The sequence below is a fragment of the Danio rerio genome, chromosome 5 (genome assembly GCF_052040795.2).
Source record: "Danio rerio strain M-AB ecotype USA chromosome 5, GRCz13ab, whole genome shotgun sequence".
Classification (NCBI taxonomy): Eukaryota; Metazoa; Chordata; class Actinopteri; order Cypriniformes; family Danionidae; genus Danio; species Danio rerio.
Genome location: NC_141025.1, coordinates 20,584,858 through 20,601,648, shown reverse-complemented (window position 1 = coordinate 20,601,648; position 16,791 = coordinate 20,584,858). Strand labels below are relative to the sequence as shown.

The 16,791-nt window shown below is 37.8% G+C and overlaps 1 protein-coding gene across 4 annotated transcripts in view; it reads right to left on the bottom strand.

Moving 5' to 3' along the window:
* The window catches only part of fam222aa (family with sequence similarity 222 member Aa), a 98,824-nt gene extending 86,638 nt beyond the window's left edge, over positions 1-12,186 (bottom strand). For 3 of the 4 annotated variants that reach the window (XM_087252905.1, XM_087252903.1, XM_087252904.1), the window contains exon 1: positions 11,184-12,186. The gene's annotated coding sequence lies outside the window, so the exon portion shown is untranslated. Of the gene's footprint in view, positions 1-10,122; positions 10,324-11,183 lie in introns of those variants that run through there. The other variant, XM_087252906.1, reaches the window with a different exon arrangement.
* Positions 12,187-16,791: the final 4,605 nt, after the last annotated feature.

Here is a 16,791-nt window from a genome sequence, read left to right as displayed (position 1 = left end):
TCAGACTATCATTGACCTTATTTTCAATGTACAAGCGGGAGCAGCCATTGGAATCTTTTTGGCTGAAGACTTTCGGTCTCATACACTCTAATGATTTTTAGACATTAAAAATGGCTCGTTATGTAGCTTCATGTTGCAAACTGATCTTTTCTTATTATATTATTATTGTTTTTATGTATAATATTGATGCTTCAAACAATAGGCCGGAGATCAGTATCGGCCGATAATCACAATTTATGACTCAATCTGTGCTCGCTAATCTGCCCGATCACACAAACCGATCGCAAGTGTTTGTTTACCGATTTGCTAGCAGAGGAAGATCCATTTTAATTTCTTATGCATCAAATATGCACTGCAAAATTTTTCTTCATTGAGACATTTTGAATTGTTCTTTCGTCATTTCCAATGTTTCTAAATTGCTTCGTTAGTTATTATTCTTACAAGTTGTTTTATCTGTCGTATCCATTAATTTCTGTAAAGCTGCTTCTGACCAGGATGCATCCACACTATATAGTTATAAGAGAAGTGTTTGAGGGATTATATGAAGCATCCTTTATTTATTCTCTTAGAAAAGATCTCCACTTAAGTATCATACTTAGAGGGAAAACATGCTTTATGGAATGTTAAAGTTATATGAAGCTTGAAGCATCCGAATTGGTACTCTGTATAGGCCAATCACAATGACAAGGAATCGTTACTCGGTATTTGCTCCAAAAATCCTGATCGAAGCATCCCTAATGTATAGACATATACACACTTGTTTGTAGAGCAAGCAGTTAGACCGTTTTCTGTTGTTCATTATTGCTGGCCATTTCTCCCATTAACAACTGAATTGGAAGTGCTAAAGCAATCGCAAAAACGGACGCAATTCCGCTTTGAAGAATAAGGCCTAAAAGTGATAGATGCAAGTATCCAATACCCATACCGAACTGTAATGGGTGGTATTGTGACTATATCAAGAAAAAAAAAATAAATAAATAAATAATAATAATAATAATATATATATATATATATATATATATATATATATATATATATATATATATATATATATATATATATATATATATACTTAAGTCATGTGCTTGGTTCATTTAGATCAGTCTTTCTCAACCACAATCCTGGAGGGCTACCAACACTGCATTTTTGGATGTCTCCTTTGTCAGTCACACCCATTGCATGTATTTCAGTCTCTGCTAATTAGCTAATGATATGAATCAGGTGTTTGGTTAAGAAAACATGGAAAATGTGCAGAACTGGTGGACTCTGGGAACATGGTTGAGAAACACTGATTTAGATGCCTCTGGCATGCGAATTGCTATTTGGTGTGAACAGTTTTGTATGCCAGTGTTCACACTTATTCAAATGAATTGCATTTAAAGAGCACCTGCCAAGCATGAACAAATGAATCAATTGTTTTTAAACATGTTGGAAATTTGTGGTAAAATGTATGACTCCCTAATGTTTTTCTTCAAATAAATATGAATTTTACAACCAGAAAAAAAGATAAATAACCTAAATAAATAAAGGAATAATATTTGTAATTTTGGGTTCAATGCCTTGCTGAAGGGACTCACTTCAGCCTTGGTATTGACGGTGGAAGAGAATGTTGGTTATGTGCCGGGACCTTTGGGTCCCAAGTCCAACTCTCTAGCGATTTGGCCACAGCTGCCTGTTCATTTAAATAATAGCTCAAATGAATATATACAAAAAAATTATCAACCTTTGCCATACTTTTAGAAGGGCTTATTAATGATTAAGGGGTAAAAAGAATGAAAAACAACAACAACAACTGGACGAATAGTAATGGGACATGATGCTAGCACAAATTATACCCAGACAAAAAGAGCACATGCGTTAACCACTAGACCACAGCTCAGTCTGACCATTCATAATTAATGCAATTCAACAAATATATCAAATTAGATTAGAGCAACTGGGCGGTCCATAAACGTCCAGCTTCTCATACGCCAGCCCGATGAAAGAGCCATCAGGCAGATTTCAGAGGATGAGAGCGGACTCATAATCATACATGACATCTTTGAGAGATAAAAGTGATTACTACAGATAAAGGGTTGGGGAGGGCGGCTAAAAATTGCTTAGCAACCAGTCATTATCTCCCCCCCTCGAGGAGAGCGAGGTGTCTGTCCATCCATCTAACCCCCCCGCCCCCACCCATCCAAATACAAACAGTGATAAAAAGTGGCGCAATCGCTCTTGACACACAAATAGGTTAACACAATAAAGCTGCCTATGCCTGGCTCACTCGAGGGAGGAAAGCAATTCCAGGAGCAGGCAGGAGGTAATAAAGCAGGAGGTTTGGGTGTGTGTATGTGTGTGTGTGTCTGTCCGGTCTTCGTCCCAGGCTCCTGTGCTCAAGCAGAGGAAGGCATGCAGAAAAGTAGACGCCCGAGGGCCTAATATCACTGTTGGTTTAGAACCTTTTGACAAGAGCAATAACACTGGCCGAGAATGGCAGAAACCCCAGCCTACAGCGGCGGAGTGCTGTACAGAAATAATGGCATTACATTAGGGGAGTGTGTGTGTGTGCTGTTCACCACTGTCTCCAAACAATAACATTAACATGGGGGAAAAGCCCTATGCAATGGCGTTTTCAATCACCAACCTGTGTGAGAAATTGCATTTCGACCCATTAACGGCATCAACAATTAAACATCTACGTCTGGCAGTGTGTGATACAAATCTCCAGAGTTTTTTAGTATAGCGCATTGCATTCCCAGCACACAGTGTGAAGTTGGCAGTGGGGGTGTGGGATTGCTAATCGCACACGGCCGAGGCCGGAGGCATTGTTTCCTGCGCTCGGTGGAAATTTCATTACCTCTCGACAACACTACAAGTTGACTAACTGCCTTTATGAAACACATGGCGCGTATGATATAGATTGCATGGGCCTGAAGAGAATCAGGGCCGTCTAAGTCACAGTCCATGACACTTTTGTTCATTGTCGCCAGTTTGATTTACGTAACCCGCTTTGAAAGTAAACAATCAACTTCTGTCTTTCTGGCCACGGTTAAGAGTGTAATTAAATGTGTTAAACTTTCAACCGCACCGCATGACAAAACCCATTTTCCCTGGCAGTAAACTAAACAGGATTTGTAAACAGGTCACAGTCTAAGGCTCCCACTACATTTTAATAGCTTTAATACGTTGGAACAGAAACGCAAGCATGCAGTTTTCCCCCCCACTTTAAAGGCTGCCCACCACAATGTTAATAAATAAGATGCTAAAGCAAAGCAGGGGTATTATGTTACCTCCTCCCTTTGCCAGCCAACTTTGTTAGGAAATGAAAGTGAAAATATGTCTACCCTTATTTATTTAACATTCTCAAAATATTATTATTTTTTTGACTTTGCAAAGGCCATTTGCTGTGTATAATTCTCTTTCAAAAGCACTAAATAAAAGGAGGATACTATTAGAAAGGTGGCTGAATGAAAGATAATTGAGCTTTGACTTTCAGCATGGCCCGTCTTACCTTCCTGGGGGATTAGGAGAACTTTCCATTCTGTGAGAACACCAGTCACTCTGTTTTGTGCTGCAGTAAGCCCATATCTCATGCATGTGTCATGTCCTATCAGTAAGCTCCATATGTTCAAACAATAACACTGTTCTTTCTAATAACAGGGTTGACATAGTTTAAGGGTCAACAGGAGCATTGTAATGATCTAAGATAAGCTATGGATTTCAATTCATGAGAAATTGAAGCTGCAAAATACTAAAAACCAGGATAGGAAACACAATCAGTTATCAAGTAAATAGTCATTTTTTCTAATCAAATACTGCTTTCAAACATTATTCACCCTCATGTTGTTCTAAACTCTATAAATTTCCTTGTAAAGTGGAATACAGAATCTGAAGATAAAAAGATAAAAACCCTTATCCACAAATAAATAGAGCGGAGAAACTGTCGTCAACTTGTATACAAAAACCCGGAAGCAAGTTAGCATTTTAGCATTTCTGGTTAGTCAACATGGTTTTTGAATGGGATTTCAGTTAAATGGCTTAAATAAGGTTCGTGGCTACCACAAACTCAAGATATTTTCCCGTTTTATTCTATGACATAAAACACATCAGTTACATCTCACTCTTGATTGGTTACGCTTCTTTTAAAACAGGGGTTCTCAAACTGTTTAGCCCATGACCCACAAAATAGCAATGCGAGACATGCAATAACCTCTGAGGTGGTTATGAATATGGCTGGCATGCACACGCACACACTCACACTCACACACACAAAATAGACCATGTCTATTCTATTTTCAATTCAACAGAACTAGTAAATATAAGCTACAATAGAAACTATATAGTATCTAGTAACTATAAACTATTATTTTTATCTTCAGTAGGTTATGGATAAAATATGGTAATTGTAACGGTTTCATTAAATTAATTAGACTTTTGGAAATCATCAAGCAACCCCTCTTCATAACCCAGTCTATTCCTATTAAGAACGATGATGATGCATCTTGCACATTTCTTAAATTTATTTAAATAAATGTAGGTGATAGAATGTAAAATCTGCACTATTATTACGAGAGAGATTAAACATGTTTTTAAGTTCACTGAAATATTTTTAATAAGGCTTAGGGGAGAAAGAATGGCAGAAATGTATGTTTTTGCAATTTGTAAAAGTAGTTTTAAACTTGATGTGTTTTTAGAGTTCCTCTAAGACAAGGAATACAGGTTTGGAAAAATACAAGGGTGAGAGTAAAGAATGATTTTGCGGTGAATCACCCCTTTAAAGTAATGGTGAAAAATATAGCCTAAACACTGGAGCCTTGGATTGCAATGCTGGTTTCATTACAGCATGTCACAATGATGAAATGAACCATGGGAGGGTATGGGAGTCAGGATATTGCCCAAATCTTTCGCAAAAATGGAGTAAAGAACAAAGATATCTGCAACGGCATATAACAGCTATGCTGAAAGCATTTCGCTGAATTATGCTGGCAGAGAAACAATAGTGAAGGGAGAACAAAGTCACTAACTGAAAACACCAAGCCGTAACTCATGGAAATGGAACTGCTCCCTTTATAAGGAGGAACAAGATGCACTATGAATTCTCCAGAAAAGTTCTTTAAAAAAATACACACTCCCGTAATTCTCAATGACTGATGCACAGGCAAACTTTTCAGTCCTTCAAGAGGAGCGCGCAGAGCCACTTTCCCAGCATCCCCCACTGTCACTAGCAGGAAATCAATCTGCCCAAGAGGCCGATTACCCAGCCGTTTGTTTTTAGGAAGAACAATTTACCCTTCAAAGGGCCAATCTTTGAATATGACTCCTGTTCGCTAGTGCGATTATGTATGAAGCAGAGAGGATGTGAAGTTTAACAAACACCATTTAATCTGCCGTTCTTCCTGCATGTGCACTTTAAATGACAAGCATGTCCACAGGTGTTTCTTTCAGCCTGAAGAGAGGAAAAACAGCTTCTTCCGATGCTCATTGTTGCAAGTAAAAGAGGAGCATTTTTAACAAACCAAACTAAACACCTTTGATGATAAGTTGAGAAACATCATCTCCTTAAAGCTTTAGGGATGACAGAGAAGGAAGGACCTTGGAATGGCTAAATCAACAAGCCTCAGCCTGGCGTCTCATCTGGATGTGGATAAAGCTGGTGAAATTGAAACCGCAGCAAACCAAAGGTCAAGTAAACAACAACAACGCACGTTATCCTGAAATTCCATTTAGAGCGGCGCAACTTGACACCATTTCCATGCTCGGATTTTCTTCCCGACACTTTTAATCAATATCACCTACGAAAGCAACACAGGCTGAGCCTTTTATGTAGCGACAGGGGAGAAAGGAATGCCATAAAGAAGAAAATCAAACAGCCTCCACCGCAGGTGTTGCGCGTTAACAGATGTTGGGAACATTAGCATTGTACGAACTACTCGGGTATTGGAGTGGGGGAGAGAGGATAGAAATTGCGGATTACCAGGGGCACAGATATAATAGCTCTTCCGGAACAATGGCACCTCCTTAACACTCAATACTCGCAGGAGGAGCTCTGTAGGAGAGCAGCGAGACAGGAGCATTCACAATCCATTCACCGCACTTTCACTACTAACAAAGACATTTTCTTTTGACACTCTTTTCTATTCTATATTTCTCAGCAGCCACAGTAAATTGGTCTATTCATTTTTCAAAGTACCAGTGATTTCAAAAAATGCACAAGATGAAAGAGACCCATTCTGTTGGCGAAAGTAAAAGGAACCAGTAAGTTTAGACACTTTTTTTTTTGTGCGCGCTACTGTTGACATCAGGTTTTCCATTTTGAACACTACCATAGGCGACAGCTGAATCTGGGACAAGGTCGACATCAGGTCTTGCCTCACCCCATACCCTCCCCTAACTTGTGTTAAAATTCAACTGAACCTCAGCAGAAGACAAACAATAGGGTTTGGGTGGCTGTGACCTCATGCACATTACCAGAGCACATTTCAATTCCATATAATCAGTCTATTAGAAATGTGAATATTTCTCTCATGTACTTAATGTTTCATTCATCTAGTAGGAGCCTGAGAAGTCTTGAGATAGTTAGACGTTACAAAAATAACGAAAACATTTTCGTTAAGTGAAATAAAAATAAAAACTTTTTTTTTTAAGTAGAACTAACTAAAACTGTACAGTGTACTTTCAAAACTAACTGAACCTAACTAAAATTATTGCAAAAACGTCCTTTGTTTTCGTCTTTGTAAATGTATTTAATACATACACCTACTGTATGCCTATTAGAAGCAAAACTATTTGCTTCGCGCTGTCAGGTGTTTGACCCGTACACCAGTCTGTAATCCTGATGCCATTGCAAAGATGAAGATGTTTCTCCTCTAGTCTTCCTCGCTGTTGCTCAAGCGACAAAACTAAGGAGTGGATATGACAGTATCATGGTGACAGCATCAAGTACGACCTGAACATAGACTTAAAAAAGGATTCATTGAACACATTTGTGCGGTTATTTCTGTATTAGCAGGGCTTAATTTGTGCCGGAACAAGTCGGATCTAAAATCTGATCCGGCACCTCATTTTACTGATCCCCCTCCCCACACGCACCCCCGCCCCACTCTTCGCTTTCTTTCGCGACTCCCCAACACTCTTCACTTTCATCTGGAACATCCACTACCTCCTCTGGTAACATGCCGGATCCGTTACTCTGATCTATTCCAGGATCTCATAATTTACAAATTAAGCACTGTGTATTAGTGATCACAAACAAATCGTTCTTTAAACTTGATAAACCTGATAAGTGAACCGGTTGAACTAATTCTCAAAATCGAACTGAATCAATTTAAATGAATCCACAAACTTATCCACAAACTACTCACTTTTTACATGCCTGATACCTCTCTCTGACTTAAAAAAAAGCAATTCAGCAGGTGAACTGAACACAAACAGTACATGACACCCTGCTGTGACTGAAACATACTTGAACTACTGCAGCGTGGGTAAACAGAGGGCTTAAATGAAAGGATCTGTTTATTTATTTTAATGAGGAAAGTTTATTTCATGAGAGAAAGTCTTAATGGCTTTTAAATAAATGAATCATGCTTCAGTTGGGTTGCAAAACGTAATTGTAAAAAACTTTGCTGACTACATATTTTAGGCATGTTGAGTCCTATGATGGGAAGGTTGTCACAAAAGATCCGGGTCGCATTAAAGGTTTGAACGTCCCATCACTGCTGTGCATCTAACCTCAGAAGCAGCCTTGCACACTTATTGTCTTTAGGGCTGCATCTTATGGGCTGCTGAATTCGTGGATGGGTAGATGATCTTGTGTCTTCTGGTAGCGTTCTTTTATCAAAGAATGAAAACAAAGCACGTAAATACAGGCCGCTCCTAAAAGAAAGGTTTGATTGTATGACTAGTGAATCACCAAGACTTTTCTAGCTGAAACGATATCCAAAAACAGATTAATATATAAAGCAGGAAATTAAACTTTTACTAATATAAAGATATTCATGAGAGAGGCTCTCGCTCTCCTTGGTTTTAATAAGAAAACGGTTGAGTGATTTCACCCCATGGCCATCAATCAATCAATCTGCACACTTATCTCTATATTCAAATGAACAGCGCACGCTTCTTTAATAATATCCTTCCAAAATTAAACTATCCATCAACATCTGCAGCAGAAGCAGAATCGGCTACCAGTTCGACTTCATACCTCTGGAAATACGCTCCTGATTTAATCTCATTAAGATCCTTCCGGTTCAATACAGTCTGCAGAGGTTGAGTTGCACCCAAACAGCATATCTCCATCAAGAGTAACCTTTCTGTTGATGATGGTACAATAGGCAAAGGGTTGTTCTGGATGTCTTACAGGGCATGAAGTTTTTCTAAAACATCTTGACATGAGTTATCTCTTGTCAAACTTTGTTAAAATTACCTCCAGTGTAAAAAAAACCTACTGTGCACAAGGAAAATGCAGGTTTGACTCCCAAAACTAATAACGTGTGCAAATGTGGCATTGTGATCGAGTCAGACGTGGAATAAGTCAACAAAAACTAGAAGCTGACAAAGAGGGAAAATTAAATAAGCAATGAAAAATGAGAAACAATGCTAAGGCCATTCAGTGACCTAAATATTAGAGCGTACCATCTCGCCACCAGCTATCTCCCCCTCTCCCCCATGCATGCTCGGCTCAGCTGAGATTAGCATTATGCTGGAAGCTCTATTTGTTTAGGTGAGATCGAGCCACAGAGCTAATACCGGGCCAATTTGCTCAGCGGGTCACGGATGTGCAGCAGGAGTAGGAAATGAGGCAACTCTGGCCCCCGGAGGTGAACCTTTCCACTCGTACATCACTGAATGTTTTATTCAATAGAGTGGTGAGCATACTCCTTGACAGGTGCTGTCTCCACGGGTGGAGGGAGTCGCAGCCCTCAGAGTGAGGGACTCTGCTGGGGTAATGAGGCTGCCAGGCCCTGAGGAAGGCCACATGCTGGAGCCGAGCTAAGAGCCAGAGCCCTAAGCCTCCAGAGTGATGACTTGCAGAGTGGAACGTCCACCATGGAGCAGGGGGCCAATCGCATTAGTCAGAGCAGCAAAGAAATGACGGGAGGCCTCGTGAGACTCAAATTGTGATGTATGGCGGAAAATAAAACTCTCTTTTCTGACAGACAATCAATATGCATGCTCACACCCTCTAAATACAACGTTTTTTAATCAGCTACTTGTTTTGCAATGTTAAACAACCTGGACTACTTTTAAGAAGAAATTAATACTTTAAAATGTGCCTCTGTTCAATATGTTTAGCATCATTGTTCAGAATGCACTTTGATTTAAGGCACACCACAGAATTTTTAAAACATTTGGTTGGCTAGAAGTTTGTGTTCAAAATGAGTGTTATGCAAAATGCCATAGTATATTTTTTGAGTCCCCCAAAGAGAAAATTATTAGTTTAAATAAATATCTCCACCTTTGTGCAAAAGAAAATGTCAACTGATGAATAAGGTTACATGTGGAAGCCTTACCGCCAATAAAAAACCTTATTTTAAAGTATGATAAGCTTGGTCAAACTCCTCCTGGGGCATGTAAAGCCGGACACAGGGAAAAAGTTTACTAACTATCCTTGATAATCTCAATGAAAGCTTGGAAATAACAAGTTAAAGTCTCTGGATGAAGAACTAAAATTTGTTTAGTCCAACTGACCTTCCTTCCCAGCCAAATAAAACCAAGGCTGTACTTTAGCCGGCATACAAGCACTCGCTGATTAGATTTCATAGATAGAATACGCAAAACAACAGTTCTTGGAAACTGCAAGCATGAATGTAGAAGGAATGGCCGATATTGAGCCACTTTACATGAAAATCCAGATGACAACCAAAACCACCACCCAAAAACACCCTAAACAAACAAAAGAATTAATCAATCACACCTTCCAGATGCTCCAAAACCTGCTGCTAATGCTTTTACCCAAAACATCTTTCTTTTCAGAAGGGTCAGCCTCATGAGGCAACCTGAGGTTAAGTGCCTTGCTCAAGGGCACAGCTGTGATAATTTGAACCTACAACCCTGTACTTACCAGCCCAGAACTTCAACCACTAAAGCCAATGTTTAAATGCAGTAGTTAGAGATTAAGTCATAAAGGAAATCATTGACACATACACTCTGTGCTGCAGCTAAGACGAGGAGGTGCTGGCAAAGACTTTCGCACCTTTTATTCAGATTCTCTCGCCTGCCTTCGTGTTGTAACCAGATTTTATGCTTTGAGAGCATTCATCCTGTCAGCGCACTCTTTAAACACCCATAGTGCACATCAAAGCGCGTCCTGGGGCCATTCAGCGCCCGACACCTCCATTTTACTGCACTTCCTTTATTTATTACAGGTAAAACTGTGAAACAAAGGTTGCATGTTCTGTCGGGGACCAAAAAGACGCCACCCGACAGCACTTCACACGATTATATGGCAACAGAAGCGAAGCGTTATTCAAATGAAGCTAATCATTGCTGAAAATCGCCATGCAGCCAAAGGCGATTCAGTTACCCTTCGGTCAAAGTAGATATCACATTTTGCATAATTGGGATTTCACTAGTACTATACACATCCTTCATATCTTAAAGTAAGTTTACCTATGTACACTATGATTAAAACGTAGTTAGTATTATGAATAGGTACCTTATGGGACTGAGGTAAAGTTGGTTTTATTTTCGCACATTGGTTCAGTGACAACTTGTGACATGCTCCCTATATTGTTTACCATAATTCATTGAATATTCGGTCTGGAAACATATGCAAGTATTACTTGAAAACAACATTTTCACTATTTTTTGACTGCAGCCTAAATAACGTAGTACTTTAATAGTCATTGGCTGCTAATATGATTTCACCATTTAAAATTGGCAAAGACTACTTTTCTGAAATTAAATTATCAAGGAGAAAAAGTCCTAGTGTGTGAATATAAAACCAACTTTATCTCAATCCTTTTGGGCCAGTCAAGTTATCCTAACAAAACGGTCAGAGGGTTTTGTTTTCATATTAAAAATAAATACTTTTTAAAATAAATAACTAAGCGTGCTGCGACTTTGTAGCAATACTTAAATTATGATAACCTAGACTATATAGGTTGCTTAAAACACTAATTATTAAATAAAAACATCTACTTAAACACGCATATTTTTAAAGGTCAATAAAGGCTGAAATTGTGAATAGAGGAAAGCATATTTACCATAAATCGCTCTGTGGTGCTGACTAGATTTCCATGCAGGTTTGTGATGACAGGACTTGAGGGAACGTGAAGCGGACGAAAAACAGAAGAGGGGAAAATGATGATGGGGGAAAAATCAATAATTTCTCATTCTGTCTTTAGATGATATGGAAAAATGTATAATCCCTGGTATATTCAGCTGATTTATTAAGAGTTGATTTCCTTTTATCTGCGTTTTTCGCGACCGTAAAAAAAGAGGAAAAAGTCATCCAAAACAGCTCTTTCAGCAGGATCGCTGGGCAGTTTATTTCTGTTAAGGTTTATTCTTATTTTGCAATGATTTTCCGATCTGAGATTTTCCTGAAAAGGACGACAGCGGATCAAAGTGAGAAGCTGTTCCCCCAAAATGCCGTTGTGTCAACTGCGCTCCGTTAACTGCGTTTCGAGCGTAATGATTCCGTCGGTCAGGATTTTTTTACCCGTTTACTTACTGGAATAATCTCCCAGTAAAGCTTAGTAGGAAATTGCAAACTCCAGTAGAAACGACAGCTTATTCTGCTGACTCGAATCCGATAAATAAATAAGTGCTCTGCCAATTAAATAAACTGCGTTTGGCAAATGTCCTTAAATCCAAAACACCGAACAGACTTTGGCGTATACAATCATGAGGGATGTTTTATCCACGGAATATTCAAGGAAAGCCCTGGTTTTGTTTAAGGCGATATTCCTTTAACAGGAGAGCAGGTGCAGGAATTTAATATACGCCGTTTAATCCCGGAGAAGAGAAATCACCGTTCACTTCCAGCGGTTCTCTTCATTCCCTTGCTCGGAAACCTTGCGTCGCGATTTTAACTCCGATGTCCGTTTAATTATTCCGCTGAAGGGCTCCAAAGGTTGCAGCTTATGTTGATAGTAATATCAAGCAAGAATTAATGAACTTAAATCAATAATTCGTCTGTATTCCGCGTTTCAGTGGCACGCTCATAGGTACTGCGCCTCTCCCCTGCGCCGGGCTGCCGAGACTGACAATAACCCGGAACGGTGCAGACTCTCACGGCTCCACCGACCGCCCACCAGCCAATCAGCGCACAGGGGGAATTTAAATATTCCCACGGGTCGGCCAATCATGGGTAATTGAGGGCTGTTACCACGGTGACGCTGTCAGCGTCCTCACATCATGTTAGAAAGCACGTTTATTATTTGCGAAATTATAAATACTCAGGGACTGGACGCTGATCTTATGAAACTGGGGACGCCTTTAAAACGGTAACATCCACAGACAGCAACTAATAACTAACAAAGCAAAGCAGAACCATTTATTGACATACACATCTTATAAATAGTGTTGTACTGCTATACATTAAAGGATGTATTCTCTAACATCTGCAGTTACATGCAAGACTGCCATCATATATTCTGGATAATACTGTAAAGCATTTGCAACTATTTATTATAAAAATAAAAATAAATAAATCACTGAATCTCATAATAATGCAGTGCTCAGCATAATTAAGTGCACCACATTTGGAAAAAGAATATTTTATCCATTTCACAGGGAATATAGGCAAATGAATTTAAATAAAACTGATTTATTAAACAGATACGTTTATTAAAATAATATTTTAGTCACCAAACATATTTAGAAATTGAAAGGTAATACAATGAAATTTCCATGATTTCTACTCTGGACATCAATATAGCAAGTTATGTTTTAGGGCTGGGCGATTAATCGAAAAGTAATCAAAAATGACATTGATATAATTTATATAATTTTTCCAGGTCAATTATTTAATATTGTAAAATATTTAAATAGGCTTTCTGTTAAGGCTTATTGACTTATTATATTATGATTTATACTTATTATATTTTTCTGATATTTACTTCTGCCAAGGCCACGTGTACAATCCTGTGCAGTCTTCGCATACCCGTGCACGTCATAAAAAAATGTAACTTGTCACAACAATGCTTAGCGCAAGCTTTGTGATTGGTTGGTTTGGTAGTGGTGACGAGGATGAGCATCGTGGAGAGCCACGATTTAGGCATTGTGCATTTTAATTTCAGTTGTTCAGAACTGATGTTCAATAAATAATCATTTATAGTATGTGAGTGTGTGTTTCCTTCAGTTTTTTTTAAATCAAGTAATGCACACTTCATTCAAAAAATCTCGCTAGTAATGTGTGAGTATATTCAAAAAACATAAATTAAATAAATAAAAAAGAATTGTTCATTAATTGTAATCAAGTTGAAATGTTCAATTAATCGACATTTGAATTTTGGGCCAAATCGCTTGTTTCTTCCATTGCATTCAAGCAAAATATTGCAAATAATAATAATAATAATAATAATAATAATTACAACCTACAAAATTTCAAATTCAATTTTAAATTTTGTCCATTTTTTTTTTGCTTCTCTTGATTTTTCCTCTATTCAAAATTTGTATTTAATATTTTCCTGTAACATAAATTTGGTTGTACTAGTTTTTGGACCGTTATCGTAAGTTATTTTGTTAGAAAAGCTCCAGATTTGACTTCAATACTAACTAATCTAATGTATATGCACAGATATACCATTGTATAGCTTCCTAATAAAAATATATATTTAAAAGATAGATTTGTGATATATGCTGAGCACTGTATGTCGATTGACTGCAATTTTAGCCAACAGTGTGATTCAATGCATTTTACGTATAGCACCTCTGTTACATACAAGCATAGGGCCTTTTCTTGGTTTCAAATGCTGCTTTTCAGCCAGTGGGAAATTATCCAGCGTAATATGACATTTGACACATTTGTTTTGTCTCACGCATACATAATTCATTAGTTTTATGCGCGCTCATGCAGCCAGACTGCTCGCGTTCAATCTTTATTGCAAATTGCGTCCACTCTAATCAAACTTGAGCAAACACGTGCGGAATGTTAGTCTAGTCATCTGCTTAGAGAATCAACAGATAAAATGCTCTCCCACACGCATGTCATAGCTCGAGCTCAATTGATTACCGATGGATTGTTCTCAGAGAGATGAGATTGCATGGTTACCAGGTAGGCCATAGGAGAGAGAGGGAGATGGAGAAAGAAACACAACACAGGTTTAGTTTTAATAATACAGACACTATCCTGTAGATCCAATCCAACTATTCTATTCTATTCTATTCTATTCTATTCTATTCTATTCTATTCTATTCTATTCTATTCTATTCTATTCTATTCTATTCTATTCTATTCTATTCTATTCTGTTCTATTCTGTTCTCATTCATTTTCCTTTGGCTTAGTCCCTTATTTATCAGGGGTCACCACAGAGGAATGAACCACTAACTATTCCTGCATGAGTTTTACACAGCCAATGTCTTTCCAGCTGCAACTCAGTACTGGGAAACACCCATACACACATACTCACACACTCTCATACATTATGGCCAATTAAGTTCATCCAATCCACCTATAGCGCATGTCTTTGGACTGTGGGGGAAACCAGAGCACCCAGAAAAAAGGGGACAACATGCAAACTCCACACAGAAATGCCAACTGGTCCAGCTGGGACTCAACCCAGCGACCTTCTTGCTGTGAGGTGACAGTGCTAACCACTGAGCCACCGTGCCAACTCTATTCTATTCTATTCTATTCTATTCTATTCTATTCTATTCTATTCTATTCTATTCTATTCTATTCTATTCTATTCTATTCTATTCTATTCTATAAAACAGTGCAAAGCAATTTAACCTCTCCCTTAGCCTTCAATAATTCTGACTGTCTGACATTGAAAGCATCAGAATTATAGAGAAGGCAAGATCCTATAGGAAGATCTTATAGAGAGAAGCCGAGGGCCTAAGGAAGAATTCTGACAGCAGACAGCAACACTGACTAATGCCTTTCCATGCCTTTCCCATCTGAAATCAGCCCAGCGGACATCTCTGTTGGGTCAATGTGTAAATCTTTTAGTTTTTAAACTGTGAACAGTAATACTGATATGTGCTTGCCAAAAAATTTAACAAATCAAAAGGGAAAAAACTGAAAAATGTTTTGACAATTAATATATTTTACAATAATAAAGAATATTTGGACTTGCCACTAATGTAAATTCCTAAATATTCAATTCAATTAATCTTTATTTCTATAGCACTTTTACAATGTAGATTGTCCTAAAGCAGCTTAACATAAAAGTTCTAGTAAATTGAAATTGTGTCAGTCCAGTTATCAGAGTTAAACTTCAGTTTAGTTCAGTTTAGAGTTGTTTAATTTTCACTGCTGAAAGTTCAAACACTGAAGAGCAAATCTATCAATGCGTAGCTCCACAACTCCCAAACCAAGTAAGTCAATGGCAACAGGTGCGAGGAACAAAAACTTCACCAGTTGATGAAAGTGAAGGGGAAAAAAACTCAGAAGATACTAAGCTGGGGGCAACCATTTCTCTTCTGGTCATAAATATAGCAAGTTATGTTATGGGGCTGGGTGGTTAATTGAAAAGTAATCAAAATCAACATTCAGAATCTATAATTGATCAAATTTTTCCAGATACTTTCTTAACCAGGTGTGGAGTCACTTGACCCCTCTCTGTTTAGGCTAATTTATGCTTATTATATTATAATTTCTACTTATATTATTCTGATTTTAAACTTCTGCCAAGCTCACGTGTTCGGTCTGGCGCAGTCTTCGCATACCTGCGCACCGCTCAAAAAAATGTAACTACACTCTAAAAAATGTTGAGTCATTTATTTACAACAAGGGTTGAGTTAAAAATATTGGGTGCTTTGTTGGGTTATTTTTAACCTTTATTGGGTTGTTTATTTAATAACTCAACCAGTTGGGTTAAAATTTTTGAATTTTAACAGTCAACAGCTGTTCAACAGCTGTATTGTTATGCCTACATAATGTTGTTTTTGCATTATAAAGTTTATTTAAGCTCTAACGCAATAATGTTGTTGTTGTTTTTAATCAAATTACCTCTCCGTGTCGTGTGTTTTTTACCGGTTTCACCAGCCCTCTTAATTGTTGATGATACAAATGCGAACTTCATAGCCGTTTCTATATTAAACGGATAAAAATGCTTAAGTGACTGGTACTTAAAATGTAATAGAAATAAAGCATTTTCAATATTTTAGAAAACTGTATGTTATTAATTTACACAGCCATAATTATAAAAATTAATAGTAATACCAGTAATAGTAGCAATAGTACTCTGTTAAAATAGTTGGGTTAAAAATACCCCAACATATAACCCAACTATAGGTTATTATAGCACCTTCCCAACTATGGGTTATTTTAACCCAATGCATTGGGTTATACAATTTAACCCAATGCATTGAGTTACTTTGATTAAATGTTGTTTTTTTTTTTTCTATTCTGGTATTACTATTGAAGTACTACTATTATTTTTGAATTATGGCTGCATAAAATAATGAATGTCTCCGCTAGGTCCTAAAGGCAAGAATAACAGCTGAATATCCCAAATATGTGTACCTTTTCTCCCAAAAAACTGTACAGATGAACACGGGAGGTAGAGAAAGCGTTTTATTGGCTATGAAGTGTGTGTTTGTATCATCAATAATTAAGAGTGCTGGTGAAACAAATAGAAAAAAAACATGACACGAGAGGTAATTTGATTAAAAAAAACAACAACAATATTATCACGTTA